Here is a 12,167-nt window from a genome sequence, read left to right as displayed (position 1 = left end):
GGTGCCAAGCCCAGAGACCTCCTCCCAGCAGGGCAAGGAGCAACCCCTTCAGCCTTCTCTGGGAACCATGCACTCCCAGGAAAAGGCTCATCACCCAGGGGTTTCCATTAGCACTGACATTAGTTATGGCCTCCACCTTCCTGTAATTATGCATCCACTTGAAATAATAAAGTTTTAGCATATACTACGTGAGCTTGGACTGAGGTGGCAGCTAATGTTTATTATTATTTTTATTGTTTGTTTCTTCTGGATTTTCTGGTGTAATTATTTTATCAAGCCATAATATTTTAAAAACATAAACAAATGTCATTCTAATTTAAAGCCAAAAAAAACAGACTCATAATGTATGAATAGTTAAAAAATGATTACTCTTTTTTGTTAAATACCGCAAGGAGAATGTCAGTTTAGCATAATTACATTAAAGAGCATTCCCCTGAGAGACAGAAAGAGGGGTGGGTGTTAAAAAAACAGAGTAAAGACCTGCCAAAAATAAAAAGGCAGCATGGATCAGTGGCCACTTGATTACAGTGGACATCTTACAATCTGCATGTGTATATACAAGCACATACATGCTTGTACATAATCATATGCATAAACCAGCATGCTCTAACACTTAGCTCCAGATTTATACATTATAAAAGGGTCCTTTTATATGTATTAAGTGAGCATGAAATCCAGAACAACAAAAGGAAGTGTGCTGGTTTGGTTTTACTTTTCTCGTACAACAGGCCAGATATTGCCTTTCTTGATGTTAATATCTGGAAATTTGTTACACAAGTAAGGTAGGGGAAAAAAATTAATAAATGAGACTCATTAGAGGTATTGCCAGAAAAAACTTACTAGATTTGGCCAGGCCACTGAGTTAATCAACATTTTTTTCTTATTGAAAGCAAATGTTCAAGTACAGAGGAGTTGAACTGGCGTTTCAAAAAGCAGAAAATAAGTCTGTATAATTCTCCATATAGCAAATATTACATGGAAGATAGCTCTGCCTGGATATTCAGGGAAAAGTAGAAATAAGAACAAAAGGTGGAATAAAGCCTAGGTGTCTGAAGAAGGATGCATTGGCTCTCCTTTTCAGTTTCTGGTTGCTAGGGTGATTGTTAGAGGCTGGCTATGTTGTGAGGATGAAGCTGCTTTGAGCCACTTTTCTCTCTGCCCAGTATCTTTGGAGTTACAGAAAGTTTCCCTCCAAGAGCTGGAGATGTATGCTGAGCCTTGGCTGCCAAGGCAAACACTTCACACAGGAAGGCAAAGAGCTGCCCAACGTGCCTGGCAGCTCAGTGGTGGCTGGCCCAGCCCTCTGTGCCTCCACACCCCATCACCTGTCCTGGCAAGACCACTCCTGCCACCTTCCTGAAAGAGGCAGTCAAACCCAGCCATGAGGGAGGTGTCTGGGGGAAAGGGAAATGCAACTAAGGCAGCAGGGACAATTTTTCCTCATCAGCCTCAGAGGTCAACACTCATGTACCCCTCTGAGAGCTGATGTCTGGTAGAGAATCCTGGTGGCTCCAGCTCCCTGAAACACTCCTGCAGCTGGCATGCACCTTTCTGCACCTAAATCAGGCCACATGGATCAGGGGAGAGGGGGCAAGCAGTGCTGTGTGGCAGCTGGGTGCAAATGCTGCTGGGCATTTGCTATGTGCTTGCGGAGAGAAACCTCTCCTGGTTCCTGCACCAGAGCCAGAATGAAAGGCCAGTCTGTATCATCTTATCTTTGCACATCAGCATGGGAAAGAACAGCAGCATGCAAGATAAGACAGGCACTTTCACCTAATTTAATTTCCTTTTCTGATGTTCAGCAGAGAAATTCTTCTTGCCAAGTGACAACAGGCAATGGGTTGAAGCAGATAAAAATCTCTAAGTATAAGCTAAGTTGCACATCCACAAGCAGCCTCATATAAGGCAGCTGTGCAAAGCTATTTTCCTACCCCTCTGTGCCTACAACCTGCACTTTCAGTCAACTCTGCCACCTTGCTATAGACAGAGATTTAGTTTTACATACAGGAGTCTTAAAAATAGCCTTCACCTCCTGAACCCCTTTCTACAAACGTTCCTCCATTAGCCACAAGCTGCAGTTAATTTTCACACAACATCTGCTATAAGCAAAACCATCTGTGTGGCTATAAGTTAAGGACAGAGGATTTATGGCCCATGTTCTTGTCATCTGACACTGGGAAGCTTTTGTGTGCATTGTCCATACATCTGCATTAGCTATCTGTCCTCAGGTCCAGACATCCACACCATTTCTTTTTCAGATACACTTTATTTTTTTTAGTCAGCAAAGAATGGTCATTACCACAATGCTTAGGAAGAAGTGATTCCAAGCTGACTCTAGCAGAGATGCAGGCTACTGTGCACGATTAGTTTTGAGGCACTGAAGAAGCCTGTCATGGTATTTTGATCATCCAGTGTGTTTTATAAAGGTTTCTCAGCTTGGACCAGTTTTCTCTTACGATAGGTAATTAGAAAAGAAAAATAAATGAAAGCAGGGCTCCCCTGGCTGCAGAGGAGTGCTGTGCTCAACATAACCCCCTCAGTTGTACAACACCAGAGGGAGTTGCTAACAGCACTGACAGTTCAGGGAAGTGATTTATGAAGCTTTTCTTCTGTGAAAAGTTGGCATCTAGACAAACTATACCCCTGCTGCTGCCTGTGTGTACCTCTGGCAAATATAAAACCAGAGAATATTCTATAAACAGACCACTATGCCCAGTGACTCCTCTTAAAAATCACGATTAGAAACCAAAACAACTTGATCCGTGTTCATATAATATAAGTATTGAGGATTATGATAGAGCAACAGTAAAGCAGGACACACATCATACCACCTGGTACCAGAGAAGATAAGTAACCATTTGTTTACTTAGATATAAACCTGAACTGCCCTGCTGAACATGTATTGCTGAGCTAATCCATTCTGTTGTGCTGAACACATTTTTTCTTAAGGTGTATCACTAATGAACACTTTCTCTGCTGGTCTGGATGTGGCCACAGAAAATCTCTGCCATATAATTCCTTGTGTCCCATTCTTGTCACTTTTACAAGAGCAGTGTGAGAACTTTGCAGCTTAATATGGTGACAAGCAGGAAGTCATTTATCTCTTACACAGTTTGTAGTGCCCTCATCCAGTGCTCAGAGGGACCATGGGTGGACAGTGCCATTAGTTAACCAGGGCATTAGTGGGTGCTGATGATTCCTCAGACATCCCCCAAGGAGCAGCCCTGGCCCTCGGGCAGCAGACCACTATGCTGTATCTGAGGCGCTTTAAAGAATCAGTTAACTACTTTTAAGCAATAATTTACTGGGAAGCTTAAAAGCTTTTAGAACTCTGATCCTATATTTAAGGATGTATTTAAGGCTGTAGTCCAGCCTTGTGGTCAGAGATCATGAGATAATGTAGCACTAAGGGGTTCTGCACTATAAGAAAACCATTTCCCTGCAAGAACAACTGCAGAGGCAGATGAGGAGCCATGCAACATACACCACTCAGCTATTGCAAGGCTGCTCATAATTCGAATTGAAAACATCATTTCTAATTCATTAATCTCTCTTATTATTGAATGCTCCAGCTAACAAGGCATTGGACAAAATCAGATGAGAATAAGGTGATACCTGATCTGCAGGAATGATAATAACTATTTCTCCAAAAATGTACGGACAGGCATCTGTAAAAGGGCACTGGTTAGTGACTTTAAAAAAATAATCTTGAGGACGTGTTAATAATACCAAATCTCTTCAACCTTTACAGCAAATGAAATAACACAAACAACCTTTTTTTTTTATTTTTTAAAATACAAAAAGAAGGTTACCTTCTCAGGAGACTTAACTTAAAAGGGCAAAGGAACCTTTTTCCAACTGCATCACAACATTTGTCACCAAGTGAAGCATGTTTGGCTGGAGAGCTAAAGGAAAAGAAAAATGAGGAGTAGATGGGGGCATTTTGGATAATATCCATAGTGGGATACCGTGGCTTCAGGGTACTGTTTTGTCAGCTTTGCACCCGTCCTGCCTGAGAAGCTCTGCAGAACACAGCCTGATTAACACAAGTGTGTTTAACCAGGACCCAAGGGGTCACCTCCCTGGCAGAAGTCTGTGAGGTTTTTATAACCCACCTATGCCATCACATCAGCTAAATAAACTCTCCCTGCGTTTTCTGGAGTGGTGACAACACTCATTTGATCTGTTTGGCACCACAGATTAAATACAAAGCTGCACACTAAAGGAGAGAACTTTTTTCAATTACGTTTTAGGTGAGCTAGAGCAAGAGTAAGGGGGAGAGAGAGAAAGAACAAAGTCAAATAACCTAGGCGTTACATTAGAAAGAAAGGCCTTTTCCTTGGCACAAGGTAATTGGAAGTTGAGCCAGGAAATTATGATTCTAGTACCTACTCTGTCATCCAATTCCCTGTGTGGTCTTGGGCAAGTCCTTTAACCTGCCTGTCTAATTCCTTCAGCTTGTAAAATGGGGACAACAAACCACAGAGGAGTTTGATGAGTACTAGCAGATGTTTTCACAGTACACTGAAAAAATGTGAGAATCCATGGATGCGGTATTGCTAGTCCCTAGGAGTACATCTAAATAAAATTAATCTAAAATTTACAAATTGCATTTAAGATGCAAATAACACTCCTCCTTTTGCAGTGGGCAATTTTATTTATTTGATTTGAGTTATAAAAGAATCCTTACCAAGATTTCTTGCTCTAAAACTGGCTGGGAAATAGCTTGTTGCAACCTTTTATCATCAAAAATGTCTGCTATTTTAACTGGGTCCCTAAGATTAGTTGTAGGTTGCTTAACTACTGGAGTATGATATTAAGGATTAAGTTGATGGAGAAAATATGAGAAAAATTTAAATTTTCTCAAATTTGTGGACTCAGAATGGAATTCAATCCACCCTTTCAAGGTAAACAAAGCTGGAGGCTGTGTTCTGTCTCTGCATTTCATTTTTCTCTTAATTATACCAGCTTCAAAAATAAAAGCCACTTCCCAGGGTCTCCACATAAGGAAAATGCATGAAGATACAAGAAATTAAAATCAGGAGATAGCAGGAAGACAAGAGGAGAACCTCCCCAGGAAGACAAGAGGAGAACCTCCCCAGCTTTGCTACTTGAGTTTCAATGGCTTTCACTGCATTAAGAAGAACTACACAGCAGCAAGTTTAAACAGTTTAATAATTTGATGTCTAGAAGTATTTTCCTTTGCTCTTAACCAGTGTCCTAACATGGGGCTGATTTGCAAAGATGTTGACCATTTGCCAGACTCCACAGAAATCCACAGAAGTTGAGACCCTGAGCAGGGTCAGAAAGGAAAGCCCTAGCCTAGCTGCCATGATACAATGTGAAATCCCAGCCCCAGTGTCTCTGTTTAAAATGTCTGCTGGGCTAACTCTAGCTTTGGTACAAATCAGCAGATTTAGGAATTTCTTACTGGCTTCAGATGCACTGTGAAGTCCACTTCCAGCAGCTGAGGAAGGGGTTAGGATTTCTTGCAGTGCAGAAGTCAGGGCGTGACAGTACAAATTCCAGCTCATGGAGTGGATCCCATTCAAATTTCAAACACTTGCCATTCCCTGGAATAAGTGTTGCTTTAGACAAGTAGCACAAAATGATCAAATAAAACTGGGACTTCACTTCCATTCTCAAACAAAGAGCATATTCATTAGGAAGAGCACCTCCTCCTAAGCCCTTACACTGGTGTGTTTCCTACAGACAGGCTTCAAATCCTATCATGTGTTCCTTATTTACATATCACATTAACTAGCGAAGACAACTGAAATCTAATGTTACTTCTAACCAGCTCAGGATCTCTGCATCTCATTAGTCACCTCTTCCCTCCAAGGACTTGTGCTGTGCTGCATGGTTGCAGTTAAGAAGTCACCAGATGGTACCAAGTCAGCACTCTGCTTTTGTACCCCAGAGCCTTTATTTTATTTTTTATTTTATTTTATTTTGGTTTTTTATTTTGTTTTATTTTGATTTGGTTTTACTTTCTTTAGTTTTAATTTTTTGAGGGGTTTTTTGCCTGTTTGTTTTGTTGGGTTTTTTTTAAGAAACAGGTTTTTTAATGAAAAGAGGAAGTAAAGAGCCTCAGTCCAGGAGAGGTATGCATGTGGTGGGAGTGTCAGTGAGTGCTGATGCTGCTTGGTGTCCATGCAAATGGGCAGAGGTGGGAAGAGCTCCCAGCAAGATGCCCCAAGAGCACAGAACTGCACATAACCCATGGGCATTTCACTGCTGCCCTTGCCAGCACTCCCAGAGCTGTACAACCTCATGTACTCAAGTGTCGAAACAGTGGCCACTAAATGAATTTCACTGTCATTTATTAAAAGTGGAGCAGCTCAACTGGCCACAGAAACCAGTAATAAACTTCTAAGACAGAAAAGGTCTTTCAAGGGAGCTTGTTGATTTCTTTTCCTTAGAGGTCTCTGGGAAGAATTTAATTTATTTGCCCTGTGGAAGAGAGTTATTTATGCTTTTATGTGGCACAACATTGGTTTCATTTAAACCACTTAGCAGCCCTATTTAAGGCATCTGCTTGTTTAACCAGTCCTAAGCTTGTGCTCCCAAATCTCCAGAGCTCATATGCTGTTGTGCCAACACACTAAATGGCTTCCCAGCTCCAGAAACTATGCATTCACAATGCCTGAAAGAAGAGTTACTTCTGTAGCTTGCCAAGGAAACTTAATTCAAGATCATTACATTCTAGTAGTGGGTTTAGGATATGTGTCAGCAGCTTTTGTTTAGTGCAGTTTAGTTGGCCCATCATATATATGAAGGATGTTATCAGGAGAGTTGAAGCAAATCTCCATTTTGAAAGCATTAAGGCAGGTGACAAGTCTTATTAAATCTGATGGGTTTTTTTTTCCACAGGTTAATTTCCAGGATCTTTCATGATTTTCCTTTTTCAGGATGTCACTATGGAGGGGGAGTTGGTGACTTCACTTGGAGATCCACATCACAGAAGGGACAGTGGTGTGGCCAGCTGCATTAGCAAGGAGTGCCACACAGGTGAAGAAGAAAATACCCTGGCAAATGTTTTCGGGGAAGTTTGCAAAAACTGCCTTAATTAAACTTCAGATCACTGCTATTACCCTCTTGCTTTATCAAGCAACTTTGTTTTAAAAAAGATGTTCTTCTTATGATACTTGGATATTGGGCTTTGGTTGTTTCAGCAATAATGTATTTTCTGCTTTGGGATTTTAAATTAAAACCTTTAGGACTGTAGTCTTTCCACTTAGCAAGTGGATTATTGCCACTTAAAACAATGAGGGGCAAGTATTTCCCTTGTGTTACGGAAGGATTTGAAAAAAATACAAAAGCAATGGAGATATGCCAACTTTTGTTAACACATTTGTGCATATCAATGGTTTACAGGTGCAGGCACGTGAGAGAAGGGCTGGAAGGCAAGTGATGGCATGATTGATTGCATTTTCCTATTTGTGATTATCTGTCCATGTGACATGCATATAACAGTATATGTGGCTAGCACAGACCTCCTGGCTCAATGTATTTCACACACATCCACCTCAAAATCAAAACTATGACTTCTTGCTTTTGCTTATTTTGCTGGACTAATATAGAGGGAAAGGTGGCCCAAGGAAAATAAAATTAATAACACCAGAGAAATCCATTTTCACTCCAAACTCATCAAGAAGCAGACAGTTTTCTAAGGCATAGAGAAGATGAAGGAGTTCTGTGGCTACCTGACCCTTTTCCCATGAATGCTGCCATCTCCATCATCAATCTTTTAACTTCTCTACCTATTTTTGGAAACTTCTCACACTACATTTCCTGAAGTTGTTTCAGCTGGGGTGGAATGAATGAAAACTGAATTAGGTCCAACATTTTGTCTTCTATACTGGCAGTATATTTGGAGAAAGGACTGCTTAAACCTTTTGTCTTGCTCAGAAAGAAGCACATTGACCCTGCTACACAACCTGCCCATGAATAACCACAGTCTTTCAATGCTACTTCCCCTTGCTACTGTCCCCTCCCTTCAGCACTTTTCTCAGGTTTATATATCTTTTCTCAGGACTCTAGGAAGTATTGAAGTCACTTTGAAAGATGCTCTTTTGATAATATTTCTGCCCTACTGCAAGTAAAAAAAAAAAAAACAGACAAAACTGAAAAAAAGATAAAACAGAGAAGAAAAGGTGAAAGATTGATCTGGGAATTTTGCCACTTAGATTTTTGGCTTTAGATGCAGAGTTTCTGTAATTTCCTGAAGAGTAGCCAGACAAAATCTCTCCTCTTTCAGGGCTTTTAGGTTTCTTGTGGCCTTGTTTTGGTACAGGGGCACTCAGACACATGGATGGTTGTTGCACTATGCATTCTGACTGTTGATACTACAATTGCATCAGCTCATGGACGTGTTATTTAAAGAGAGAGACCCTCAGCCTCCCAGTGGATGTCATTCTGACGGTGGGTAACAGCAATCCAGTGATGTTAGATTATACCTGATATCAGAATCTGGTCACTGTCTTCAAAATTTACTTGTCTTTGTCTGCAGTTTTGCAGTTCATTTATCAGAGAAGAGAGGACAGAAGATGCTGTACTCAAAGCCCCTGAGTCAACAATTACCATTTTTTTTTCCAAAATACACAAGAAAAAGCACTTTCTCATATTTTCTTTTACATTTTATTTAATTTGAACTTAGTTTAAATTAAATTAATCTAGAATGAATGTAATAAATTTTTTTATTTATTACTTTTTAAAAATTCCCCTCACAGCCAATCAAGAATTATGTTGGACCCATAATATAGCTCTTGTTTCATACAAAGTATGGAGAATAATAACTATTTTAAGAATAAAAATGATACTTGAACAAAATTCTGTTACACAACACTCCCCTGTTGGGGAAAGAAAATAAGCCGTAACCACGGTCTATCCACTTACTTTTTCCATTTCTATTCTCTTTCTGTCTAAGGAACATTGTCAACATTTTGAAGAGGAAACTAAGTGCCAGAGAAAGGAGCAGGAGGAATTTGATGGCTATCTTTCCAGCCATTTGTTTTCTTGTCCATTTATTCCCAGTCATTTGCTTCAGCGCTGCCTGGGAGTGCAGTGCCTGACACCCTGTAAAAATATTCCTATTTTTGGTGCATGATACTTGGTGCAATTCCCACTTCCCAGGATGCTCAGTATGATAACGGGGATCTGTCCTACCTCTTCCTCAATATGTACCAAACATGTTTTGATGTGGTTTTTGGTTCCTACATTTCTTAACTGCACTTAAATGCACTGACAGCAATCAGCTCTCCCAAACTTTGTGGTCTCTTCTCTCATTTTCTCTGTATTTTTTTGAAATGCCAAATGAAAGCACTTGTTTTTCTTCACAATGCATTTCTGTCCTTGGTGGACCTTATATCAAGATGCACAGCTGTGAAGAATCTCCCTCCTGTATGTGACCTACAGAAAGGTCAGGGACCATTAGATCTTCCTAAAGCTGCATCTACTTCCTTGGTGAGGACACAGCAGCCTCCCAGCCACGTGGCTCTGGGGTTCCTGCACTCCTTCTCCTCCACCAGCCCAGGGAGCAGCATCAAGACAGGGCAAACTCTCTCTCCCTATGGATTTGTGGCAGGAGGACGCACTGTCCTTGCATGCCAAAGCGGTCCAAGTGTGGGTCTGCCCAGAGAGCAGCACTGAGGAAGGACAGGAAACTCGTCTGTCAGTCACCACTTCATCTGGAAGAAGTCCTACCTGCCTACAGGCAGTTCACAAAGAAAGAAGCAAAGGAAAGAAAACTGCTAAATTAAGTCTTCCACTCAGATGTTTTTCCCAGTCCCTTCCTTTGCTTCTGGTTGCTGTAGCCAAAATGTCACTGTCCAAGCTGTGGGTCCAGTGACTATGGGAAGAGCAAAAGAGGATCCTCAAGGAGGGGAAGGGTGAGCACCCCATGGCCCTGCAGAGCAGACAGGGGCTGCTTCGAGGCCTCTGCCTTTCAAGACAGTCTGAGAGGATAAAGGTCCTCATGTCCCCCATCAGAACTAACCAAGGAAAACACACTTAATTAAATTAAGGCACTTTGTTTTCATATCATCAGGGCAATTTATAAAGATACCAATGTGACAGTTTCTAGGCACAGATACAGCCTTCATATTTTTCCTGGATGCAGCACATTGTTTTCTCAGCCAGAAAGCTGTGCTAGGGAGACTCTTCAGCACAAAGCAATGCTTCAGGCCATCTTCCTTAGTAAGAAGAAGGGGTGTTATCTGCCCTGAAATTGTATTTCTACCTAATTAAATTCAACAAGATGCCTTCTTTAACCAAAACCAGTCACATGGAAATATTTGGAGCAGGGAATGATGATATCTGATATAAAAGTTCACACCAGCTGTCATGCCTTTCAAAGGTGATAAAACATTCAGGCAAGCCATAAGCTGGACTCTTCCATTTTGACTATGTATTTCCTGCATCCAGAGTCTCCAGTTGTGATGGGGGCACAGTTTTAGCTGACTTTTGGTGTAGACAACTTTGTGAGTGAGTGCAATTACACGCTGAAATGAAGCAATGCTTAAGTTGAGAGTAGGAAGCACCTCTGCTGCCAATTGCAGAAGACTGTGACCCTCACAGGGCATTGCTGTGGTAGCAGGGTTGGCTGACAAGGATCTCCATAACTGCATCCTTGATAGCAGAAGGGGTTCTTGCATTCTCACTTTTCCCAACAACACTGAGCAATGTCTTGTTCTGATCTCTGTGCTCCCCAGTGCCTTTCTTCCCCTTTACCAGAGAAAATGTGAAATGAAGAACAAAAATCCAGCAGTAACAGCATCCTGACCAGTTTAAGATCATATCTGCAGCTGCAGAAGTGGAGAAGTGGGACATCCATCACGGGAGGTAGAAAGTAGAGGAAGAAGGCAGATAAAATCCCACGTGGTGCAAGCATAGAACATGTCTGAGGGAGGAGGCCCAGGCAGAAAAAACCATGCAAATCAAGGACACCCAAATCAGTTATTTTAAAGCTTCCTCTCCAGAGCTGTGGTCCCTAAGAGGAAGGAGAATTCAGTGGTATCTCATGTTAGCAGCTCAGGATGTACACCCAGTGTTTCCCTCAGCTTCCTACACTCTGTGGAACATCAGTTGCACCAGATTTGGTTCAGAGGAGCCAAGTTTCCAGGCAAAAATGGTGAAGAACTAGACAAGGGTGTTCCAGCTTCCCAGTGACCTGGAAGAAGGTGATTGCTGCTGGCAGAGCTATCAGACCTGTACCACAAGGGGAGTGCCAAGCACATTCTCCAGCATGCACATGAGAGGATTGCTTTAGATGTGCAAAAACAGCATCTCCAAGGCCAGTGAAGTACCTGTGAAGAAGGAGGAGCAGCACCACACCGAGGCCACCACACTGGGAGGACTTTCTCCTTCAGGACATCCTCATATTGCGGGTCAAGTTAGCATCAGGCAGATGCCCCTGGAGTCTGTCCTTCTCTGGGATAAGCCTTCCTCCCAGGAATGTGGGAGTGAGCTGCCCCATTGCCTTCAAAAAGAGAGACATCCATGTTGCTGGGAGGCAGACGCTTGGGCGTCATACGGTGCCTGCAGGCAGCTGTCAGCTGGCACGCTGAGTCTGAGCCTGGACTGGCAGGAAAAATGGCCCTAAATGAAGTCAGAATTATTGCTAATGTAATTCATAAATTACTCTCTTTGATGTTTAACAAAACTGAACATGTTGTAAATTAAATTAATATTTGTTCAGGGATTCATAAGATGCAATCATTGTCAGTTACAGATTACGGCAATAACCCATAGAGGATACAGAACACATGAGATCTGGCTATAGTTTTTATAGGGGCATACTGCCATGCCCTTGCTCACAATGAAATAGTGACTAACTTTAAAGGTATAATGTTCTTTTATTAGCAAAAAGGTTCTTTGGAGTGGAGGTGTTGCAATCAGCCTGGTCTAGATACTTATTGAAAGCAGAATTATTTCATATACTTGAGAAATCAGCAGCTAGGAAATTGTGCTTGATTTCTTTTGCTGTGGAGAATGAAGCGACCTGGTTGTGATTTGGGCTAGTCAGGGTTAATGTTATTGGTTGCACTGGGACTGAGCCTCTGCCAGATGTCCTATCTACATGACATTAAGAAAAGAAAGGGCAGCGAGGGTTGAGACAACCAGCTCTCTCGTAAAGTTAAACTGGATGATCCCAATAAATGTATTTC

Source organism: Haemorhous mexicanus, chromosome 4, assembly GCF_027477595.1.
Source record: "Haemorhous mexicanus isolate bHaeMex1 chromosome 4, bHaeMex1.pri, whole genome shotgun sequence".
NCBI classification, from domain to species: domain Eukaryota; kingdom Metazoa; phylum Chordata; class Aves; order Passeriformes; family Fringillidae; genus Haemorhous; species Haemorhous mexicanus.
The sequence above is the reverse complement of the archived record's forward strand: the minus strand, read 5'-3'. Positions refer to the sequence as shown.